This window comes from Ranitomeya imitator, chromosome 1, assembly GCF_032444005.1.
Source record: "Ranitomeya imitator isolate aRanImi1 chromosome 1, aRanImi1.pri, whole genome shotgun sequence".
NCBI lineage: Eukaryota > Metazoa > Chordata > Amphibia > Anura > Dendrobatidae > Ranitomeya > Ranitomeya imitator.
Genome location: NC_091282.1, coordinates 733,481,263 through 733,505,438, shown reverse-complemented (window position 1 = coordinate 733,505,438; position 24,176 = coordinate 733,481,263). Strand labels below are relative to the sequence as shown.

At 44.1% G+C, this 24,176-nt stretch overlaps 1 protein-coding gene across 2 annotated transcripts in view; it reads left to right on the top strand.

Annotated features, from left to right (window-relative positions):
* RTN1 (reticulon 1) overlaps positions 1-24,176 on the top strand; it is a 406,711-nt gene that overhangs the window by 126,499 nt on the left and 256,036 nt on the right. The window lies entirely within an intron of this gene.

The window sequence follows — 24,176 nt, the reverse complement described above, 5'->3', positions numbered from 1 at the left end:
CAGCAACTGTAGCGATTGCCTCTGGAGTGCGTGGGTACTAGGAGCTCCTCCGGGTGCCTGAGACAGCACTCTCTCTCCACCCATAAAAAACGTCCTGATGTTCAACATCAGGCGTTCTTAACCCCCCTGTGCAGGGCACACGGGCCACTGGCTCACTGATGCGATCACCTGTATAGCCACCGTGCCTGAAGATTTAAAGGGCCGGCGGCAGGAAAAATAGGTGGCCAAGCCTCATCATGATACGTGCACGGCGCACCCCTGCTTCTAAATGGGGCAGCTGCCCCACCTCGCCCCACGGTGGGTACGCCCATGTTCCAAGCAGCTTTAGATGTGAATGGAGGAAAAACCCTCCTGAAATGCCCAAGTTCTGCCTCCACCCGGACTGCTGCTCTCTGTGCAAAATAGCGCAATGTTGCACCAACGTCCAAACTGCGCCATTCTTTCTTGATGACTGGACCCAGCGGCTCCGCCACCCACCTTGTGCCCTTCACAGAAGTCATTTTCTCTGCTGGTGTGACCTAGATGCTGTGTCTGAAGGGGACTGGCCGACTGCAGACAGTGGCCCTTTCTACACCACCGCCTATTACAGAGAAGGGGGCTGGCCAACTGTGGACAGTGGCCCTTTCTCCACCACCGTCTCTTACAGAGAAGGGGGCTGGCTGCCATTGAAGGGAGTGGGGATCTGTCTTCTATCACCATCACGGCCCGTGCATGCACAGAGAAGGGGCCTGGCTTGGGTAGTGAAATGCGCGGTCAGCCAGCCCCACATTGCTCTGGTCTCCAGATGGTAGGACGCTGCCTCCTGTGTCGGCACAAGCCGTTGGTTGAGCTGCCGGGTGGAGATTGGTGAAGAATATCAGTAAGCGTCTTGTATTTCTAAGACGGCATCACCCCATTTCTAGAGCGCAAAGACCCCGCAGTCCTCGGTCCTGATGTGAGCGTTCAGGCTGTAATTCAGAGCAGTGACGTGTCTGTGCTCTGGATTGCAGCTCTCTGTATACATCGTGTATCTCAGCACAGCACTGTGTACAGTATATAGATCGTGCATCTCAGCTCTGTGCTGTGTTCAGTGTATACATCATGTATCTCAGCTCTGCACCATATCTGTCGTGTAACTCAGCGCTGCGCACGGTGTATACATAGTGTATACACCGTGCTCAGCGCTGTGTTGTGTATGGTGTATACATCGTGTATCTCCGCTCTGTACTGTATAGTCCTGTATCTCAGCTGTGCGCTCTATCCGTCATGTATCTCAGCGCTGCACTGTATCCATCATGTAGCTCAGTTCTGCGTTGTATCCGTCGTGTATCTCAGCTCAATTCTGACCAGCCAAACACAGCGACGTCATGACAATAAAGTTTAAAAAAAAAAAAAGCATATGACAGGCTGTGATTGGTGCTGTGTGATCGCCACGTCACCTCACCTGATTAACCCCTATGGCGCTGATTGGCTGAACAATAGCTTCTAGATCTTTATTTTAAACACACCTATTCATATCTTCTCTACAGCAAACGCTGCAGCAGGGAAGATATGAATCGCGGCTTCAGCACCAGTGGGGGGGACAGCGCTTAATGTAGCGCTGTCTCCTGCACGGCACACGGACTGCACACGGACAACGTCCGTGTGCGGTACGTGCTTTACACGGACCCATTGACTTTAATGGGTCCGTGTAATACATGCGCTCCCACGAACACTGACATGTCTCCGTGTTTGGCACACGGAGACACGGTCCACAAAAAATCAATGACATCTGAACAGATGCATTGATTTTTATGTGTCTACGTGTGTCAGTGTCTCCGGTATGTGAGGAAACTGTCACCTCACGTACCGGAGACACTGACGTGTGAAACCGGCCTTAGTGGCGTTCGGTTTTCTTTTGTAAAAAGAATAATTAGTTGCATCGCCTAATTTTTAGCGCGTTCATTAGGGGAGCGTACATCACACTGTTAGTGGCGTTCGGTTTTCTTTTGTAAAAAGAATAATTAGTTGGGTCGTCTAATTTTTAGCGCGTTCATTAGCGGAGCGTACGTCACACTGTTAGTGGCGTTCGCTTTTCTTTTGTAAAAAGAATAATTAGTTGCATCGCCTAATTTTTAGCGCGTTCATTAGGGGAGCGTACATCACACTGTTAGTGGCGTTCGGTTTTCTTTTGTAAAAAGAATAATTAGTTGCGTCGTCTAATTTTTAGCGCGTTCATTAGCGGAGCGTACGTCACACTGTTAGTGGCGTTCGCTTTTCTTTTGTAAAAAGAATAATTAGTTGCGTCGCCTAATTTTTAGTGAGTGCATTAGGGGAGCGTACGTCACACCGTTAGTGGCGTTCGCTTTTCTTTTGTAAAAAGAATAATTAGTTGCATCGCCTAATTTTTAGCGAGTGCATTAGGGGAGCGTACGTCACACTGTTAGTGGCGTTCGCTTTTCTTTTGTAAAAAGAATAATTAGTTGCGTCGCCTAATTTTTAGCGAGTGCATTAGGGGAGCGTACGTCACACTGTTAGTGGCGTTCGCTTTTCTTTTGTAAAAAGAATAATTAGTTGCGTCGCCTAATTTTTAGCGAGTTCATTAGGGGAGAGTACGTCACACTGTTAGTGGCATTCGTTTTTTCTTTTGCAAAAAAAAGGTTTAGTTGCCTAGGGTAAATTTATACTTTTTTTATACAAACTTATTTTTTTACATCTGATTTTTCTTTTCATCTTTTTTTCTTGTTTCTTCTACATTTTTTCTCACTACTTGTTTTTTCTCCCTGATTGGTTATAATAAAGAGTACCCCATACACAAGCCCCACACATTACACGTGTAAAAGCACCACTTACACACACATCCCCAGAGTTTGGGGGGAAAAAAATGGCCCATTCGTCAACAAGGCGCTATTTACCAGAGGAGGCTTACGCCATCCTTGCGTCCGACACGGATTCAGCCAGTGAGGAAGATCCCACATTCCTCTATTCCTCCTCATCTGGTGAGGAAGGACCCCCAACAAGGCGCCCTAGGACCCAGGCAACTCCTGCAACAATCGATCCCGTATGGATTGCACCCCCTGAAAATTTTCAGCCCGTCATTCCGGATTTCAGCAGCAGCTCAGGAATCCAGTTTGACACCACTGGCCTCACTGAAATTGACTTCTTCAAATTCTTTTTCAGTGATGAATTAATAAATCTTATGGTGGCCCAGACGAACCTGTATGCCCAACAATTTTTCACCCAAAATCCCACGTCATAACACCCCAGATGGACCCCCGTAAATGCAGCAGAGATGATGACATTTTGGAGAATTGTGCTGCATATGGGCATAATCAAAAAGCCAAAGCTTCGGCAATACTGGAGTACTGACATTCTCTGCAGTACACCGGTATTCCGCATGGCTATTAAAAGGACACGATTTGAAGGGATCCAAAATTTTTTGCATTTTAGTGATAATGCACAGTGTCCTCCTCGAGACGATCCAAACTTTGATCGTCTATATAAAATTTGGCCAATGATTGAACACTTCAGCAGAAAATTTGCTGAGGCGTACACACCTCAGAGGGACATCGCTATTGATGAATCTCTCGTTCACTTCAAAGGGAGGCTAAAATTCCGACAATACCTGCCCAGTAAGAGGTCCAGGTAGGGAATAAAGCTGTACAAACTGTGTGAGAGTACCTCAGGGTACACCCACAGATTTAGGGTCTACGAGGGGAAGGACACCCAAATTAACCCCCCTGAATGCCCCCCATCCTGGGGTTGAGTGGGAAAATTGTGTGGGAATTGCTGCACCCACTGCTGGATAGGGCTTATCACCTCTACATTGACAACTTTTACACCAGCATCCCACTCTTCAAGGCCCTCTCTGCCAGAGATACAGCTGCATGTGGCACCGTGCGAAAAAATCAGCGAGGCCTCCCTAAGCCGCTTATTGGGCAAATGCTGAGAAAAGGGAAAACAGAGCCCAATGCAGCGACAACATGCTGGTGGTCAAGTATAAGGACAAAAGGGATGTCCTTATCCTGACCACCATACACCGTGACAACAACACCCTTGTCACTGTTCGTGGGACCACAACACAAGTCCCAAAGCCAGATTGTATCCTGGATTACAATCGGTACATGGGGGCTGTGGATTTCTCAGATCAGGTCCTCCAACCATACAGTGCCATGCAAAAAGCTTACGTATGGTACAAAAAATTGGCCGTGCACATTGTACAGATAGCACTGTACAATGCTTTTGTGCTGTTCCGATCTACAGGCAATACGGGGGGGGGGGGGGAACCTTCCTTCAGTTTCAGGAGGTAGTCATCAAGGCCCTAATGTTTGGCACTCAGGGAGGTGAAGGCCCCAGTACTTCTGAATCTGATAGTGCCCGTATTGTCCCAGGTCAACATTTCCCAGGACAGGTTCCCCAAACAGCGAGGACAGGACGATCACAAAAACGGTGCAGAGTATGTTCCAAGAGGGGAATCCGAAAGGACACAATTTACCATTGGGAAACCTGGCCTTTCATTAAGGATTGCTTCAAAGCATACCACACATCCACAAATTAGGGGCTATTTGGATGGACACTGGCACCTATTAATGGGTAAGATAGGGTGGGGGGTTTGGACTCCTCTGTGCCCATTTGGGCGAGCTGAATAGTATTATGCAATTAAGAGGATTATTCACTTAGCACTATGCACTTTCTATGACACATTAGCTGTCCTAGGGTTTCTATTCAGAGGTGTTTGGCCCCCTATAGGTCTATCTGCTTATGGTGTTACTTTTTCAGTGTCCTAGGTCCATTGTACATTGGCTCTGCGTGTACCGTGTCTTTATTGTGTTCATTTATATGTTGTGTTATATATTCATAATAAAATTTGTTACTTTTTATATCATATATGGAGATGGGTTGTATTTACTCCTTTTCGTTGTAGGATACATCCACAAATTAGTAAAATTAGTTTATACCCTGTTGACACAACAAACTTTTATTTTCTGATGTACCCCGCACATCTTACACATACCGCCACATTATAAATTCATACACCAGTAAAACCAAAAGAATTATAATCAATACTATAAAACTATGCCTCTAGATAAATTCCTTCAGGGGTGTAGTTTCCAAAATGGGGTCACTTGATGAGGATTTCCACTGTTTAGGTACATCAGGGGCTCTGCAAATGCAACATGACGCCTGCAGACCATTCCATCAAAGTCTGCAATCCAAAACGTCACTTATTCCATTCCGAGCCCCGACATGTGCCCAAAGTGTTTTTTCCCCACATATGGGGTATCGGCGTACTCGTGAAAAATTGCACATCTTTTTCTGTCTATTTTCTCCTATAACCCTTGGGAAAATAAAAAAAATCGTAGCTAAAAGATCATTTTTGTGGAAAAAAATGTTTTATTTTTTTTCACAACTCAACGTTATAATTTTTGGTGAGGCACTTGGAGGTTCATGGTGCTCACCACATATCTAAATAAATTCCTTGGGAGGTCCAGTTTCCAAAATGGGGTCACTTGTGGGAGATTTCCACTGTTGAGGCACATCAGGGGCTCTGTAAATGCAACATAACACCCGCAGACCATTCCATCAAAAGTCTGCAATCCAAAACGTCACTTATTCCATTCCGAGCCCCGACGTGTGCCCAAACAGTGGTTTTTCCCCACATATGGGGTATCGGCGTACTCATGAAAAATTGCACAACATCTTTTTCTGTCTATTTTCTCCTATAACCCTTGGGAAAATTAAAAAAAAATTGTAGCTGAAAGATCATTTTTGTGGAAAAAAATGTGTTTTATTTTTTTTTCACGACTTAACGTTATAATTTTTGGTGAGGCACTTGGAGGATCACGGTGCTTACCACATAGCTAGATAAGTTCCTTGAAGGGTCTAGTTTCCAAAATGAGTCACTTGTGGCTGTTTTCCACTGTTTAGGTACATCAGGGGCTCTCCAAACGCGACATGGTGTCCGATCTCAATTCCAGCCAATTTTGGTTTGAAAAAGTCAAATGGCGCTCCTTCCCGTCCGAGCCCTGCCGTGCGCCCAAACAGTGGTTTTTCCCACATATGGGGTATCAGTGTATTCAGGAGAAATTGCACAACAACTTTAGTGGTCCATTTTCTCCTTTTACAATTGTGAAGATAAAAAAAATTATTGCTAAAAGGTAATTTTTGGGGAAAAAATGTGATTTTTTATTTTCACGCCTCTACGTTCAAAACTTCTGTGAAGCACGTGGGGGTTCAAAGTGCTCACCACATAGCTAGATAAGTTTCTTGAAGGGTATAGTTTCCAAAATGGGGTCACTTGTGCCGGTTTTCCACTGTTTAGGTACATCAGGGGCTCTCCAAACGTGACATGGCGTTCAATCTCAGTTCCAGCCAATTTTGGTTTGAAAAAGTCAAACGGCGCTCCTTTCCTTCCGAACCCTGCCGTGCACCCAAACAGTGGTTTTCCCCCACATATTAGTGGCATCAATGTATTCAGGAGAAATTGCACAACAACTTTAGTGGTCCATTTTCTCCTTTTACCCTTGTGAAAATAAAACAAAATTGTTGCTAAAAGATCATTATGTGAAAAAAAGTTAAATGTTCATTTTTTCCTTCCACATTCCGTTAATTCCTGTGAAGCACCTGATAGGTTAATTAAATCTTGAATGTGGTTTTGAGTACCTCGAGGGGTGTAGTTTTTAGAATGGTGTCACTTTTGGGTATTTTAAATCATATAAGCCCCTCAAAGTGACTTCAAATGTGATGTGGTCACTAAAAAAATGGTTTTGTAAAGTTTGTTGAAAAAATTAGAAATCGCTGTTTAACTTTTAACCCTTATAACTCGCTAACAAAAAAAAAAAATTTGGTTCCAAAATTGTGCTGATATAAAGTAGACATGTGGGAAATGTTATTTATTAACTAATTTGTGTGATATGAGTCTCTGATGCAAGGGTATAAAAATTCAAAGCTTGAAAATTGCAAAATTTTCAAAATTTTCACCAAATTTCTGTTTTTTTCACAAATAAACACAAATAATATTAAAGAATTTTTGCCACTATCATAATATACAATATGTCACGAGAAAATAATGTCAGAATCACCAGGATCTGTTGAAGCGTTTCAGAGTTATTACCTCATAAAGTGACAATGGTCAGAATTGTAAAAATTGACCCTGTCACTTAGGTGAATACAGGCTTCGGGGTGAAGGGGTTAAATAGTTAAATAAAGACACACACACAAAATCTGCATGCAATATCTTTAATTTAAAAAAAGGGGGGGAAATGGCGTGAGCTCCCGCGCAGTTTTCTGCACCAGAGAGGGAAAGCCGATGGCTGGGCGCCGATGTTTCTAGCCTGGGAAGGGGATAAATACCCATGGATCTTCCCAGGCTATGAATATCAGCCCACAGCTGTATATTTAGCCTTTACTGGCTATTAAAATAGGGGACCCCCAAAAAAATGACGTGGGGTCCCCCTATAATTAATAGCTAGAAAAGGCTATGCAGACAGCTGTGGGCTGATATTCATAGCCTAGAGAGGGGCCATGGATATTGGCCCCCTCTGGTTACAAATACCATCCCCCAGCCACCCCAGAAATGGCGCATCTGTAAGATGCGCCAATTCCGGCACTTATCCTCTCTCTTCTCACTGCCCTGTAGCGGTGGCATATGGGGTAATAAGGGTTTAATGTCACCTTTGACTGTAAGGTGACATTAAGACCGCTTAGTAACGAAGAAGCGTCAATAAGATACCTATCCATTACTAATCCTATAGTAGTGAAAGAGTTAAATAAATACACAGAAGAAAAAAGTATTTAAATATTCTTAGTTTCATCATACTTACAACCACAGAACCAGAAACACATGGGCTACTTGCACAATGAACAAATCTGTAGGAACCTGTTGGAAAAAAAACAGGGTTTTTAGTTGATACGCTTTTTTTGAAAAAAAAAATGTATACTAAGCTGCTCCACCAATCGTCAAGGTATACCCATATAGAGCAGTCCTACCTAATGTGTATAATCCCTATCTGATGTATTTAAAAACCTGATCATCTGTATAGTACCTGTATAAGCAGGGTTCAGAGAGGGAATTTTCATGTGGACATGCTGGATGGAACAGCTTTGATGCAAATGACCCATAAGGAGTGGTGGACTCCCTAGTCTTGTAGAAACAAGAGAACAATTACAGAACCAGAAACACATGGGCTACTTGCACAATGAACAAGTCTGTAGGAACCTGTTCACACACCACCAAGAAATGTGAAGACACAAAAGAGCACAGTGAGGTCAAAAATACTCTGTTGTAAAAAAAAAAAATCACAGTAATACGCAAGTGCTAGTTAAAAGATGGAAAAAACAGGGTTTTTAGTTGATACTTTTTTTGCAAAAAAGTGTATACTAAGCTGCTCCACCAATCGTCAAGGTATACCCATATAGAGTAGTCCTACCTAATGTATATAATCCCTATCTGATGTATTTAAAAACCTCATAATCTGTATAGTACCTGTATAAGCAGGGTTCAGAGAGGGAATTTACTTACTTACAACCACGCCTAACTCCCCGAAGCCATTGATCACCTGCAAAAAGTAAAAAATAATAAACCAACAGTATACTCCCTGTTCTGATGCAGTCCAATTAATAACGAGTGTCCCACGACGATCTCTCCTATAGAGCTGTGACATCAGGAGATGTGACAGCTCTATAGATCTCCAGTGACACACTGACAGGAGACAATGGCTCCTGCAGTGTTATCACTGAGGGTTCAATGGCCTTTCACTTTACGGCACTGCTGCATGAGAATTTTCCCAAGCAGCAGTGTCGCAAGTGACAGTATGAAGTACACTGTACTCACAGCGGCGGAGGGATACAGTATGGAAGGATACCTTCTTTAATTGTATCCCGGAGCCCCTGGAGAGCGGTCAAACCTGCTGATGTGACAGCTCTCCATGGGAGATCGTCGTGGGACAATCACTATTAAATGGATTACATTGGATCAGGGAACATACTGTTGGTTTATTATTTTTACATTTTTTACAGGTCATCGAGGACTTCGGGGATTAGGTGATTGGTGAGTATTTACTGTATGTTGTATGTACTGTATGTCTATATGTATGTACTGTATATGTGTATGTGTTGGTTTTTTTTTTACACTTGAACACAGTAGCCGGATGATGGGACTACTACTGTCCCATCATCTGGCTACCTGTCACTGTACCAGGCATAGCCGGATGGAACTAATAGTCCTATCGGACGATGCCTGCATGCGCACACACACAGCCCCACACACACACATACAGCCCCCCACACACACAGCCCCTCACACACACACACAGCCCCCACACACACACACAGCCCCGCAGACATGCGCAGACCCACGCACACACAGACGCACACACAGACACACGCAGACCCCCACAGACACACAAACACCCACACACAGCCCCGTACATCTTCTCCGCACACACACACACACACTGTATCATAGCAGCATAGTGTCTGTAAGTAATTTAGTAGAGTTCTTGCAAAAATGTTGCAAATCTATCATAGCTTCTGCTCCTGGTTCTGACATTTTTCCATACTCAGTCTCACTTCTTTCACTGTTAAATATAGCAGCAGGGAGGGGGTTTGTACACAAATCTGCAGTGGAGAGGGAGGAAAGTATCTCAGGCAGAGAAAACAAACTATGTACAAAGATTAAAGCACATGAAGAGGAAGGAAAGTATTGGATCTGTGCAAATGCATGAAAGAAAATGAAGACGGCAGCACCCTATCACACAGATCTCACATTCAACCTATATTACAGAGAGGGACACTCCCATAAGAGAAAAATCTGAAACTTGGAGTGACCTGCAATGTAGGGGGTGAGAGGTGAAAAAAAATGAAGGAATTAGGATTTGAGACTAAAATTTACTACAATTTTATTAACTAAAGATAACCACTGATATACGTTAAAACCAGTTTTTCCATGTTAAATGTTTTCCATGGACTTTAAAGTGCTCTATAAAATGTCTTTGGTGCTCGCTCTCTCTTTCTCTCCACACTGTGTGCAGAATTATTAGGCAAGTTGTATTTTAGAGGATTATTTTTATTATTGATCAACAACTATGTTCTCAATCAACCCAAAAGGCTCAGAAATATCATAGCTAAATATTTTTGAAAGTTGGAGTGTTTTTTTTTTTTTAGATTTGGCTATCTTAGGAGGATATCTGTTTGTGCATGTAACTATTACTGTGCAGACTTATTAGGCAACTTAATAAAAAACAAATATATTCCCATCTCACTTGTTTATTTTCACCAGGTAAACCAATATCACTGCACAAAATTTAGAAATAAACATTTCTGACATGCAAAAACAAACTCCCCAAAAATTAGTGACCAATATAGCCACCTTTCTTTATGATGACACTCAGCAGCCTCCATCCATAGATTCTGTCAGTTGCTTGATCTGTTTACGATCAACATTGCATGCAGCAGCCACCACAGCCTCCCAGACACTGTTACGAGAGGTGTACTGTTTTCCCTCCCTGTAGATCTCACATTTTATGAGGGACCACAGGTTCTCTATGGGGTTCAGATCAGGTGAACAAGGGGGCCATGTCATTATTTTTTCTTCTTTGAGACCTTTACTGGCCAGCCACACTGTGGAGTAGTTGGAGGCATGTGATGGAGCATTGTCCTGCATGAAAATCATGTTTACCGACTTCTTCCTGTACCACTGCTTGAAGAAGTTGTCTTCCAGAAACTGGCAGTAGATTTGAGAGTTGAACTTCACTCCATCCTCAACCCGAAAAGGTCCCACAAGGTCATATTTGATGATACCAGCCCATACCAGTACCCCATCTCCACCTTGCTGGTGTCTGAGTCGGAGTGGAGCTCTCTGCCCTTTACTGACCCAGCCTCTGGCCCATCCATCTGGCCCAACAAGAGTCACTCTCATTTCATCAGTCCATAAAACCTTTGAAAAGTCAGTTTTAAGATATTTTTTGGCCCAGTCTTAGTCCCGTTTTATCTTATGTTTCTTGTTCAAAAGTGGTCGTTTTAAGCCTTCCTTACCTTGGCCATGTCCCTGAGTATCGCACACCTTGTGCTTTTTGTTACTCCAGTAACGCTACAGCTCTGAAATATGGCAAAACTGATGGCAAATGCATGTTGGCAGCTTCACGCTTGATTTTTCTCAATTCATGGGCAGTTATTTTGCGCCTTTTTTGCCCAACACGCTTCTTGCGACCCTGTTGGCTATTTGCCATGAAACGCTTGATTGTTCTGTGATCATGCTTCAAAAGTTTGGCAGTTTCAAGACTGCTGCATCCCTCTGCAAGACATCTCACAATTTTGGACTTTTCAGAGCCTGTCAAATCTCTCTTCTGACCCATTTTGCCAAAGGAAAGGAAGTTGTCTAATAATTAAGCACTCCTTATATAGGGTTTTGATGTCATTAGACAACACCCCTCCTCATTACAGAGATGCACATCACCTGATTTACTTAATTGGTAGTTGGCTCTCAAGCCTAAACAGCTTGGAGTAGGACAACATGTATAAAAAGTATCATGTGATCAAAATACAACTTGCCTAATAATTCGGCACACAGTGTATATATATAGTGGTAGATCAGTTCACTCGGCTGCTTATTGAGTTAGACACAGGAACGCTGTCTCTATAAATTCTCCACTGGTTTATTTAGCTACAGCACAAACAAGGGTAGGGTTAGCAAAATAACCACAGATTTTGTGGCCCAAAACAAAAGGCACAGTTTGTGTTGCTGCAGTTATCCGCCCTCTCAGAAAACAAACATAAAAACACACATCTCTGGAGTTCACATCTCCAAACACACCCAACACTGAATAACTCAGTGAACATCCTCCCGCTCACTTTTCAGCTGTTCACTAATCCTAACCCTTAACATGGCCTATTAAGCCTTTAAAGCACTTAGTGTGTTGGAATGTTTTTCTATGTTCATATCACTAAAGCCAATAACCTCAGTGATACATTTTTTTAAGCAATAACTTCTATTAATTCCAAACTACATGCACACTTATATGATAGATTGTCCCATATAATTTTGCATTAACAATACGCACTGGAGGCTGCTTCTCCATTCACTGTCATCTATGCCACTGAGAAATGGTAACTGAGTGTGTTGCAATGTCAGCTTGTGACCAGTGAAAATGGAAGAAAACCTTTATAATTCTTTTTACCGTTTGCTACTACTGCATATTCCTTTTTACTAGCAATTATGGAAAGGCTCTTAAAATCTGTAACATAACCATAGACTTGATTTCCAGCCATCCCCAACCAATTGATTTTCCAAGTAATGCAATCCATTTTAAGACTCTTAAAGGCAGTTTTGGCAGCAACTCAGTAAGAATTAATTGATTCCAAATAGCTCACAAGGCTATATATATATATATATATATATATATATATATATATACACAGTGGGGCAAAAAAGTATTTAGTCAGTCAGCAATAGTGCAAGTTCCACCACTTAAAAAGATGAGAGGCGTCTGTAATTTACATCATAGGTAGACCTCAACTATGGGAGACAAACTGAGAAAAAAAAATCCAGAAAATCACATTGTCTGTTTTTTTAACATTTTATTTGCATATTATGGTGGAAAATAAGTATTTGGTCAGAAACAAAATTTCATCTCAATACTTTGTAATATATCCTTTGTTGGCAATGACACAGAAAACGTTTGACCTCTAAGTCTTCACAAGGTTGCCACACACTGTTGTTGGTATGTTGGCCCATTCCTCCATGCAGATCTCCCTAGAGCAGTGATGTTTTTGGCTTTTCGCTTGGCAACACGGACTTTCAACTCCCTCCAAAGGTTTTCTATAGGGTTGAGATCTGGAGACTGGCTAGGCCACTCCAGGACCTTGAAATGCTTCTTACGAAGCCACTCCTTCGTTGCCCTGGCGGTGTGCTTTGGATCATTGTCATTTTGAAAGACCCAGCCACGTTTCATCTTCAATGCCCTTGCTGATGGAAGGAGGTTTGCACTCAAAATCTCACGATACATGGCCCCATTCATTCTTTCATGTACCCGGATCAGTCGTCCTGGCCCCTTTGCAGAGAAACAGCCCCAAAGCATGATGTTTCCACCACCATGCTTTACAGTAGGTATGGTGTTTGATGGATGCAACTCAGTATTCTTTTTCCTCCAAACACGACAAGTTGTGTTTCTACCAAACAGTTCCAGTTTGGTTTCATCAGACCATAGGACATTCTCCCAAAACTCCTCTGGATCATCCAAATGCTCTCTAGCAAACTTCAGACGGGCCCGGACATGTACTGGCTTAAGCAGTGGGACACGTCTGGCACTGCAGGATCTGAGTCCATGGTGGCGTAGTGTGTTACTTATGGTAGACCTTGTTACATTGGTCCCAGCTCTCTGCAGTTCATTCACTAGGTCCCCCCGCGTGGTTCTGGGATTTTTGCTCACCGTTCTTGTGATCATTCTGACCCCACGGGGTGGGATTTTGCGTGGAGCCCCACATCGAGGGAAATTATCAGTGGTCTTGTATGTCTTCCATTTTCTAATTATTGCTCCCACTGTTGATTTCTTCACTCCAAGCTGGTTGGCTATTGCAGATTCAGTCTTCCCAGCCTGGTGCAGGGCTACAATTTTGTTTCTGGTGTCCTTTGACAGCTCTTTGGTCTTCACCATAGTGGAGTTTGGAGTCAGACTGTTTGAGGGTGTGCACAGGTGTCTTTTTATACTGATAACAAGTTTAAACAGGTACCATTACTACAGGTAATGAGTGGAGGAAAGAGGAGACTCTTAAAGAAGAAGTTACAGGTCTGTGAGAGCCAGAAATCTTGATTGTTTGTTTCTGACCAAATACTTATTTTCCACCATAACATGCAAAAAAAATGATAAAAAAAACAGACAATGTGATTTTCTGGATTTTTTTTTCTCAGTTTGTCTCCCATAGTTGAGGTCTACCTATGATGTAAATTACAGACGCCTCTCATCTTTTTAAGTGGTGGAACTTGCACTATTGCTGACTGACTAAATACTTTTTTGCCCCACTGTATATACACACATACTGTATATCTCAGCAGTGTATAGATATGTACGGTATATGTGTATATACTGTATATACACATACACATACCATATATATATGTATATACACAGTATAGTATTTGTAGTTTATATATCTACTTTGTATGGGTAAATACAATATATGTATGTGTATATATATATCTATATATCTATATATATATGTATATATACAGTACAGACCGAAGTATATAATTCCACATGTGTTAATTCATAGTTTTGATGCCTTCAGTGTGAGTGTACAATTTTCATAGTCATGAAAATACAGAAAAATCTTTAAATGAGAAGGTGTGTCCAAACTTTTGGTCTGTACTGTGTATATATATATATATATATATATATATATATATATATATATACACAGTACAGACCAAAAGTTTGGACACACCTTCTCATTCAAAGATTTTTCTGTATTTTCATGACTAAAAAAAATTGTACATTCACACTGAAGGCATCAAAACTATGAAATAACACATGTGGAATTATATACTTAACAAAAAAGTGTGAAACAACTGAAAATATGTCTTATATTCTAGGTTATTCAAAGTAGCCACCTTTTGCTTTGAGTACTGCTTTGCACACTCTTGGCATTCTCTTGATGAGCTTAAAGAGGTAGTCACCGGAAATGGTCTTCCAACAGTCTTGAAGCAGTTCCCAGAGATGCTTAATACTTGTTGGCCTTTTGCCTTCACTCTGCGGTCCAGCTCACCCCAAACCATCTCGATTGGGTTCAGGTCTGGTGACTGCACCCCATCACTCTCCTTCTTGGTCAAATAGACCTTACATAGCCTGGAGGTGTGTTTGGGGTCATTGTCCTGTTGAAAAATAAATGATGGTCCAACTAAACGCAAACCGGATGGAATAGTATGCCGCTACAAGATGCTGTGGTAGCCATGCTGGTTCAGCATGCCTTCAATTTTGAATACATCCCCAACACTGTCACCAGCAAACCACCCCCACACCTCCTCCTCCATGCTTCATGGTGGGAACCAGGCATGTAGAGTCCATCTGTTTACCTTTTCTGCGTCGCACAAAGATACAGTCGTTGGAACCAAAGATCTCAAAGTTGGACTCATGAGACCAAAGCACAGATTTCCACTGGTCTAATGCCCATTCCTTGTGTTCTTTAGCCCAAACAAGTCTCTTCTGCTTGTTGCCTGTCCTTAGCAGTGGTTTCCTAGCAGCTATTTTACCATGAAGGCCTGCTGCACAAAGTCTCCTCTTAACAGTTGTTGTAGAGATGTGTCTGCTGCTAGAACTCTGTGTGGCATTGACCTGGTATCTAATCTGAGCTGCTGTTAACCTGTGATTTCTGAGGCTGGTGACTCGGATAAACTTATCATCAGAAGCAGAGGTGACTCTTGGTCTTCCTTTCCTGGGGCAGTCCTTATGTGAGACAGCTTCTTTGTAGCGCTTGATGGTTTTTGCCACTATACTTGGGGACACTTTCAAAGTTTTCCCAATTTTTCGGACTGACTGACCTTTATTTCCTAAAGTAATGATGGCCACTCGTTTTTCTTTACTTAGCTGCTTTTTTTCTTGCCATAATACCAATTTTAACAGTCTATTCAGTAGGACTATCAGCTGTGTATCCACCACACTTCTGCACAACACAACTGATGGCCCCAAACCATTTCTAAGGCAAGAAATCACACTTATTAAACCTGACAGGGCACACCTGTGAAGTGAAAACCATTTACCTCTTGAAGCTCATCAAGAGGATGCCAAGAGTGTGCAAAGCAGTCACCAAAGCAAAAGGTGGCTACTTTGAAGAACCTAGAATATAAGATATATTTTCAGTTGTTTCACACTTTTTTGTTAAGTACATAATTCCACATGTGTTATTTCATAGTTTTGATGCCTTCAGTGACAATTTACAATTTTCATAGTCATGAAAATACAGGAAAATCTTTAAATGAGAAGGTGTGTCCAAACTTTTGGTCTGTACTATATATATATATATATATATATATATATATATATATATATATATTTATATATATATATATATATATATTTATATGTATATACACATAATACATATACTACCGTTCAAAAGTTTAGGGTCACCCAGACAATTTTGTGTTTTCCATGAAAATTAATACTTTTATTAATCAAATGAGTTGCCAAGTGAATTGAAAATCTAGTCCAGACATTGACAAGGTTCGAGAAACAAATTTTTATTTGAAATAATAATTTTCTCCTTCAAACTTTGCTTTCATCAAAGAATGCTCCCTTTGCAGCAATTACAGCATTGCAGAGCTTTGACATTCTATCAGTTAATTTGCTGAGGTAATCTGGAGAAATTTCACCCCATGCTTCCAGAAGCCCCTCCCACAAGTTGGTTTGGCTTGATGGGCACTTTTTGCGTACCATACGGTCAAGCTGCTCCCACAACAGCATTATGTCTCTCCTGTCGGACAGGGCGTTGGAGTGGGCTACGCCGCTGTGGGAGCGTGGTGATCATGTGGTGCAGAGTGCTCCGCTGTTCCTGAGCACTCTGAAACAGGTCTTCTTAGGACCTCGAGTCACCCACGATACGGCACTCCAACTGTTGGCATTGACTTAGGGCTAGTCCTTGGTCAGCCATTTTGCCATCCACTTCCGCACCTTAGCATCTGAGCTGGAGTGGTCGGATACAGCCCTCATGCCTATATTTTGGAGAGGGCTGGCTGACCATGTTAAGGACGCTCTGGCCACTAGGGAGATTTCTGCCACACTGGAGGAGCTAATAGCTGTGTCTACTTGTATTGACCTCCGTTTTAATGAGTGGAGGTTAGAGCGAGCCCAGTGTAGGCAGTGGTTTCAGCTGGCTCCCACCTTCGCCAAACCTTTGGAATGTCAGATCAAGGCCCAAGTCACATGAGGCCTTGGAGGTGTCATGAGCAGGATCTAAGTCCTGGACCGCTCGTGCACTTAAGGTCCCGTCACACATAGCAACGCTTAAGCGATCCCGACAACGATACGACCTGTCAGGGATCGTTGCTGCGTCGCTATGTGGTCGCTGATGAGATGTCAAACAGTGAGATCTCCCCAACGACGCAGCAGCGATGCGGCGACCTGTAGCGACCTGTACAACGATGCTATTTCATGACGATTCAATGGGACGTCCTGTCAACGAGGTCGTTGGTAAGGTGTCAAACACAGCGATGTGTGCTACCCAGCGGGACCTCAACGATCAAAAAACGGTCCAGGCCATTCCGACACGACCAGCGATCTCACAGCAGGGGCCTGGTCGCTGCTACGTGTCACACATAGCGAGATCGCTACTGAGGTCGCTGTTGCATCACAAAACTTGTGACTCAGCAGCGATCTCACTAGCGATCTCGCTATGTGTGACGGGGGCTTTAGGGTCTGTCATGTTTGCCGGCAGTCAGGACATCTTGCCACCAGATGTCATTTAAGGGGACAATTACCATTGGCCCATCCACTCATTCGGTAGAACTTTGCGTGGATTCCGGGGCGGAGGGCAATTTTATGTTTTCTGCCTTCGCCCAACGACACGCAATACCTCTGGTGATGCTCGCCCAACCAGTGACCGTGCGAGTGGTGAATGGGTCAACACTGCCCTCATAGATTACACACCAGACCATCCCATTTACTCTATCCATGTCGCCATCTCATCAGAAGATAATATCTCTGCTCATTATTCCTGAGGGAATTGATGAGGTCCTGTTAGGCTACAGTACCACTCTCCTCATATTGAGTGGTCCACAGTCAGGATTTTGGGATGGAGTGAATCTTGTGGGGGTAGTTGTCAGAGTGAATGCGTTCAGGTCGCTACTACTGAGGTACCTGCAGATCTCTCCTCTCTCCCCAAGCAATATTGGCCCTATGTGGATGTGTTCTCCAAAAGGGCTGCGGAGACCCTTCTGCTTCACCGCCCCTATGACTGTCCTATTGACCTCTTGCCTGGTGCTGAGCCTGCCCGAGGTCGAGTCTACCCATTGTCTCTCCCAGAGACGGAGGCGATGTCTCAGTAACATAGTAACATAGTAACATAGTTAGTAAGGCCGAAAAAAGACATTTGTCCATCCAGTTCAGCCTATATTCAGCCTATATTCCATCATAATAAATCCCCAGATCTACGTCCTTCTACAGAACCTAATTGTATGATACAATATTGTTCTGCTCCAGGAAGACATCCAGGCCTCTCTTGAACCCCTCGACTGAGTTCGCCATCACCACCTCCTCAGGCAAGCAATTCCAGATTCTCACTGCCCTAACAGTAAAGAATCCTCTTCTATGTTGGTGGAAAAACCTTCTCTCCTCCAGACGCAAAGAATGCCCCCTTGTGCCCGTCACCTTCCTTGGTATAAACAGATCCTCAGCGAGATATTTGTATTGTCCCCTTATATACTTATACATGGTTATTAGATCGCCCCTCAGTCGTCTTTTTTCTAGACTAAATAATCCTAATTTCGCTAATCTATCTGGGTATTGTAGTTCTCTCATCCCCTTTATTAATTTTGTTGCCCTCCTTTGTACTCTCTCTAGTTCCATTATATCCTTCCTGAGCATCGGTGCCCAAAACTGGACACAGTACTCCATGTGCGGTCTAACTAGGGATTTGTACAGAGGCAGTATAATGCTCTCATCATGTGTATCCAGACCTCTTTTAATGCACCCCATGATCCTGTTTGCCTTGGCAGCTGCTGCCTGGCACTGGCTGCTCCAGGTAAGTTTATCATTAACTAGGATCCCCAAGTCCTTCTCCCTGTCAGATTTACCCAGTGGTTTCCCATTCAGTGTGTAATGGTGACATTGATTCCTTCTTCCCATGTGTATAACCTTACATTTATCATTGTTAAACCTCATCTGCCACCTTTCAGCCCAAGTTTCCAACTTATCCAGATCCATCTGTAGCAGAATACTATCTTCTCTTGTATTAACTGCTTTACATAGTTTTGTATCATCTGCAAATATCGATATTTTACTGTGTAAACCTTCTACCAGATCATTAATGAATATGTTGAAGAGAACAGGTCCCAATACTGACCCCTGCGGCACCCCACTGGTCACAGCGACCCAGTTAGAGACTATACCATTTATAACCACCCTCTGCTTTCTATCACTAAGCCAGTTACTAACCCATTTACACACAATTTCCCCCAGACCAAGCATTCTCATTTTGTGTACCAACCTCTTGTGCGGCACGGTATCAAACGCTTTGGAAAAATCGAGATATACCACGTCCAATGACTCACCGTGGTCCAGCCTATAGCTTACCTCTTCATAAAAACTGATTAGATTGGTTTGACAGGAGCGATTTCTCATAAACCCATGATGATATGGAGTTAAACAGTTATTCTCATTGAGATAATCCAGAATAACATCCCTCAGAAACCCTTCAAATATTTTACCAACAATAGAGGTTAGACTTACTGGCCTATAATTTCCAGGTTCACTTTTAGAGCCCTTTTTGAATATTGGCACCACATTTGCTATGCGCCAATCCTGCGGAACAGACCCTGTCTCTATAGAGTCCCTAAAAATAAGAAATAATGGTTTATCTATTACATTACTTAGTTCTCTTAGTACTCGTGGGTGTATGCCATCCGGACCCGGAGATTTATCTATTTTAATCTTATTTAGCCGGTTTCGCACCTCTTCTTGGGTTAGATTGGTGACCCTTAATATAGGGTTTTCATTGTTTCTTGGGATTTCACCTAGCATTTCATTTTCCACCGTGAATACCGTGGAGAAGAAGGTGTTTAATATGTTAGCTTTTTCCTCGTCATCTACAACCATTCTTTCCTCACTATTTTTTAAGGGGCCTACATTTTCAGTTTTTATTCTTTTACTATTGATATAGTTGAAGAACAGTTTGGGATTAGTTTTACTCTCCTTAGCAATGTGCTTCTCTGTTTCCTTTTTGGCAGCTTTAATTAGTTTTTTAGATAAAGTAAAATCCAGTACATCCAGGAGAATCTGGCAAGGGGATTCATTAGGAAGTCAGTGTCACCTGCAGGGGCTGGGTTCTTCTTCGTGCAGAAGAAGAATGGAGAATTACGTCCATGCATAGATTACAGGGGTCTTAACGCCATCACCGTTAAGAACAAGTACCCATTGCCTCTGATATTTGAGCTTTTTGATAGGCTTCGGGGAGCAAGGGTGTTTACTAAACTAGATCTGCGGGGTGCTTACAACCTGATTTGCATCCGTGAGGGGGACAAATGTAAGACGGCTTTTAACATCAGGGATGGGCACTATGAATATCTGGTGATGCCCCTCGGGCTCTGTAATGCCCCAGCCGTTTTCCAAGACTTTGTGAACGATATCTTCCGGGATATGCTCTCCACCTCAGTTGTAGTCTACCTGGATGATATTCTCATCTACTCTCCAGATATAGACTCCCACCGGGGAGATGTTTGCAAAGTCTTCAACCTCCTACGGGCAAACTCCCTCTATGCCAAGTTGGAGAAGTGTGTGTTTGAGCAGAAGTCTTTGCATTTCCTGGGCTATATCATCTCGGCCCAAGGATTGGCTATGGATCCCGCCAAGCTACAGGCTGTGATGGACTGGCAGGAACCCCATTCTCTCAAAGCGGTGCAGCGCTTTATGGGGTTCATTAATTACTATCGCCAGTTCATTCCCCACTTATCAACTTTGGTAGCTCCTTTGGTTGCCCTCACCAAAAAGGGAGAAAATCCCAAATTGTGGTTGGAGGAGGTATCCAAGGCCTTCCTCTCTATTAAGTCCCACTTTGCTAGCGCTCCCATTCCACATCGCCCCGATGTAGATAAACCTTTCATAATGGAGGTGGATGCCTCATCTGTCGGTGCTAGAGCTGTCCTATTCCAAAAGGATGCTCAAGGTCGGAAGCATCCTTGCTTCGTTTTCTCTAAGACCTTCACACCGGCGGAGGAATTATTCCATCGGGGACAGGGAGTTGCTAGCTATGAAGTTGGCCTTCTCGGAATGTAGACACCTCCTGTAGGGGGCTCGCTTTCCCTTCCAAGTTTACACCGACCCCAAGAACTTGGTCTATATTCAGACTGCCCAGCGGCTAAATTCTCGCCAGGCCAGATGGTCCCGGATCTTCTCCCGGTTCCATTTCACCCTCCATTTTCTCTCCGGGAAGAAGAACATTTGTGCCAACGCTCTCTCCCGCTCCGTAGTGTCATCAGCAGAGGAGGAGGAACCTCGGCTTATTGTCGCTTCTGAAAGCCTGAGGACCGTGGCTCCGGTTTTGCTAGAGTCTGTGCCCCCTGGGCAAGACCTTCGTGCCATCAAGTTTGCGACCGGAGGTTCTCTCTTGGGCTCACTCGTCCAGGGTAGGTGGACACTTTGGGATCAAAAAGACATCTGAGCTTCTGGTGAGTATGTACTGGTGGCCGCATATGGCTCGTGATGTCGGAGACTATATTCGGGCATGTGTCTCCTGCGTCAAAAATAAGTCTCCTCGACAATGGCCAGCTGGGTTACTTTATCCCCTGCTGGTGGCAGACAGGCCCTGGGAGATGGTCGGGATGGACTTTGTGGTGGGCTTACCCAAGTCCCGTGGCTGCACCATCATTTCGGTAATCACCGACCATTTTTCTAAAATAGTGCACTTGGTGCCGCTTCAACGGCTACCTTCTGCACGAGCCCTGGCAGCGTTGTATATAAAACACATTTTCCGCCTACACGGCATGCCAGACAAAATTGTCAGTGACCGGGGTCCCTGTTGTGAATTCTGTGGCAGAGTTCACTCCTGTGGTCACAAGTGGTACTTCGGCTGATTCTCTCTGGGAGCTTCCGTTTGTGGAGGAAAGTGGTACTGCAGCTTCTGAGTTTCCTCCCTCAGGTGATTTGGTGAGGTCGTTAGCTGCTTCTCTACTTAACTCCACCTAATGCTTTGATTCATGCTTCCTGTCAATGTTCCAGTGTTGGACTTGTGTTTCTCTGGATCTTTCCTGTGGCCTGCTGCTCTGCATAGCTAAGTGCTTCTTTGCTATTTGTTGCTATTTTTTCTGTCCAGCTTGTCTATTTGTTTTGCTGGAAGCTCTGGGACGCAAGGGGTGTACCTCCGTGCCGTTAGTTCGGTACGGAGGGTCTTTTTGCCCCCTTTGCGTGGTTTTCTTTAGGGTTTTGTGTAGACCGCAAAGTTATCTTTCCTATCCTCGTTCTGTCTAGAATATCGGGCCTCACTTTGCTGAATCTATTTCATCCCTACGTTTGTCTTTTCATCTTACTCACAGTCATTATATGTGGGGGGCTGCCTTTTTCTTTGGGGTATTTCTCTGAGGCAAGGTAGGCTTATTTTTCTATCTTCAGGCTAGTTAGTTTCTCAGGCTGTGCCGAGTTGCATAGGGAGCGTTAGGCGCAATCCACAGCTGCCTCTAGTTGTGTTTGGAGAGGATTAGGAATTGCGGTCTACAGAGTTCCCACGTCTCAGAGCTCGTTCCGTTATTTTGGGTTGTTGTCAGATCACTGTGTGTGCTCTGATCGCTATGTACATTGTGTTCCTGAATTGCCTAACATAACAGGTCCCCAGTTTGCATCTCGGTTCTGGAGAGAGCTTTGTCTTCTACTCAGCATTGAGTTGAATCTCTCTTCAGTATACCATCCCGAGACGAATGGGTTGGTAGAGAGGGCCAACCAGACCTTGGTCACATATCTGCGACATTTTGTTTCAGCCAGGCAGGATGACTGGGCATCCTTGCCACCGTGGGCGGAGTTTGCGCTGAACAACGCCATAGCCGACTCCACTGGGCAGACCCCATTCCTTCTTAACTACGGTCTGCATCCGCGGGTTCCTGTGCCTATGCCCATGTCTTCCGCCGACTCCAGGGTGGAAGACTGGGCTGTGGAGGCACGGGACATTTGGGACCGCTCTCAAGATGCCATCCGGGCCTCCAAGGAGAGAATGAGGTCCTCCGCCGATACACATCGGCGCCCCACTCCGACCTTTTCTCCTGGTGACTTAGTAACATCAGGCTGCAAGTTGAGTCCTCTAAGTTTGCAACATGCTGCTTGGGACCCTTCAAGGTCCTCAAACAGGTTAACCCTGTGGTCTACCATCTGGCCCTTTCTCCACGCCTAGGTATCACCTTTCATGTGTCCCTCTTGAAGCCCGTTTACATGTTCCGGTTTTCCGAGTCATCTGCCGGGACATCGGGTTCATCTACGGACGATTACAAGATGAACGCTATTTTGGGGTGCAAGGTGGTACGGGGCAAGAAATTTTATTTGGTGGACTGGAAGGGTTATGGCCCAGAGGACAGGTCCTGGGAGCCTGCTGAGCACATTCGAGCTCCGCAGCTCATTGCGGCCTTCGAGCGTAGCGAGGTACAAGGAGGGGGGAGCCTAAGGGGGATAATGTTAGGGGTTGAGTTCCCGCTTCTGCACAGCCGCAGTGGAGCCTGCTCAGCGGAGACGTCGGTCTCAGCATCTGGTTCAGCCTGCTACTGTGCGGAAGGTTACTGCTGCCTTTCCAAGCTCAGCCATTGTAGCCAGTACTGGTTAGCGGTGAGCAGACTTCTCTGGGACTAAGTCCTGCTTTTCTCCTTCTGAGCATGCCCAAGGTAAGACATCTCATTGGAGGTCAGGGGTCACATGCTCAGGTACTGAAGCAGCTCCCATTGGTCCTCTAGAGTTGTTCTGAAGCCACTGCTTTGTTATTTTAGCTGTGTGCTTAGGGTCATTGTCTTGTTGGAAGGTGAACCTTAGGTCAAGTCTGAGGTCCAGAGCACTCTGGAAGAGGTTTTCATCCAGGATATCTCTGTACTTGGCCGCATTCATGTTTCCTTCAATTACAACCAGCCATCCTGTCCCTGCAGCTGAAAAACACCCCCATAGCATGATGCTGCCACCACCACGTTTCACTGTTGAGATTGTATTGGGAAGGTGATGAGCTGTGCCTGGTTTTCTCCACACATACCGCTTAGAATTATCACCAAAAAGGTCTATCTTCATCTCATCAGACCAGAGAATCTTATTTCTCATAGTCTGGGAGTCCTTCATGTGTTTTTAGCAAACTCTATGCAGGCTTTCATATGTCTTGCACTGAGAAGAGGCTTCCGTCCGGCTACTCAACCATAAAGGCTCGACTGGTGGAGGGCTGCAGTGATAGTTGACTTTGTGGAACTTTCTCCCATCTCCCTACCTCATCTCTGGAGCCAGTGTCGGACTGGGGTGACTAGGGCCCACCAATGGAACTGACTCCAGGGGCCCACTCTAAAT